The following is a 1,898-nucleotide window of genomic DNA, read 5'->3' on the forward strand; positions in this document are numbered from 1 at the left end:
AGGGGTTGCCACAGAGGCTCTGGTCTCACTACCAGAAGCTCTGGTTGGGGCAAGAGGTAGGACCAGAGGGTCGTTGAAAGGAACCTTTAGCATACCTAAGTATTGAAATTTCCACAGAAGCTCTGGTAGGCACTCTGTGAACAGAGGCTCTGGTCTCGAAAGCCCTGTGAGGAAACAGAGGCTCTGGTCTTATATTAGCATAAGCTCTGGTATAGAAACCAGGGGTATTGTCTAGGGATCCTAGCATGTTTGTTGAGACTTAGTGTTGTCTAGAGGTTTCCTCTGAATCGCTAAGCTTTTGTTAGAGGATACACCTTAGTAACTAAGATTGTTAATGTCACAGATCTCGATGATGCCTTCAGATTCAAGCGAATATTCCGTTGATGATTCTGGATACGTAGTCGGTCGCTCCCAAAGGAACCCAACTCACGGCAAAGAGGTGAACCCATATGACCAGGACACAGTTTCTAGTGATGCTGCGGCCGCACCACAAGTGTCCTACCTACCCCTAATGGAGCCAGCACCTGATGTTCCGTCGCGAGCCCAGCAAGGTCAAAGAATCAGAGTCACGCCTCGAAAGAGTGTCCCATTACCACAGAGAGTGACATTCGGGAACTCTCAGAGGGTCATAGGGGAGTCGTACCAACCCCATGGTGGGAACAGAATGACTCAAATCATGACTGGTATGCCGGCGACCTATCCGCAAGGGATGAACCCATCTGAGAGGGATTGGATGAGAAGGATTGCGGATGACATGCAGATGAATCAGGTTCGACTCGGATATCACCACAACATCCTCAACAACCTATCTGAAATAGTGGAAGCGCATCACCAGAGCATAGTGTGGAATGGGGAAACTGCTGTTGCCGCCAGATGAGAAATTAGGAGGTTATATAGGTGGCTATTTGTTTGTAGCATGATGATGTTAGCACTAGGGATAGTCATTGGATGGATTTTGCTTTAGAAGCAATTTAGAATGGATTACTCTTTTGATCAGAAGTTAGAAACTCTGTTTTGTACTTAATATCAAAAAATTAATGCATGATATTTTTTGGGAGGAATTTCTATTATATCCATTGGTTATGCGATTGAATATGCCTTATATCGATTCTTTGTCATCTTTCTATCCTTTGTCATACGAGAAAAACGCTTAAGCATCATCGAAATTTTATGGAAAGCTACCACTTTATGTTACCCTCAAACTTATAAATTCCATTCTGTTCAGGATTCAAAGAAAGGCCACCGAGAAGAGAAAACCCCGATTTAGCACAACTCGTTTCAGAGCAACTCATTGCTGCACTCCTTAACGTAGTCAGCCAAGTGGCTGCTGGTTTAAATGCCAACCAACCCTCTAACTCGGAGCCTAGGCCACCGTGGGAATGTACTTACAAAACTTTCAGAGCTTGCAATCCCAAGGAATTTAATGGAACAAAAGGAGCGATAGGATTATTATCATGGCTCGAGAGCATGGGGTCCGTTCTACACATTAGCAAGTGCGCCAAGGGAAATATGGTCGAGTACGTAGCATGCCTTCTGCAAGGCAGAGCGCTCACTTGGTGGAATACCATAGTACAAACTAGAGGCCGAGAAGCGGCCAACCGACTTCCTTGGGAGGAGTTCAAGAAATTGCTAAAGGAATAACATTGTCCAAGAAGTGAACTCCAGAAATTGAAAATGGAGTTGTGGAACCTTGAAATGAAGGGAGACGATATTTCTACGTACACAACGAGGTTTCAAGAATTGGCAAACCTGGTGCCACACCTTGTGACACCAGAGGAGGTTCGGATAGAAAGATACATTTGGGGTTTATCCCCAGAAATTAGGCGCAACATAACCTCTGCCAACCCGAAGACTATTCAAGAGGCGGTAGAAGTTGCTACAAAACTCACAAACGATAC

The sequence above is a fragment of the Cynara cardunculus genome (assembly GCF_001531365.2).
Source record: "Cynara cardunculus var. scolymus isolate 2C chromosome LG 12, CcrdV1, whole genome shotgun sequence".
Lineage (NCBI taxonomy): Eukaryota > Viridiplantae > Streptophyta > Magnoliopsida > Asterales > Asteraceae > Cynara > Cynara cardunculus.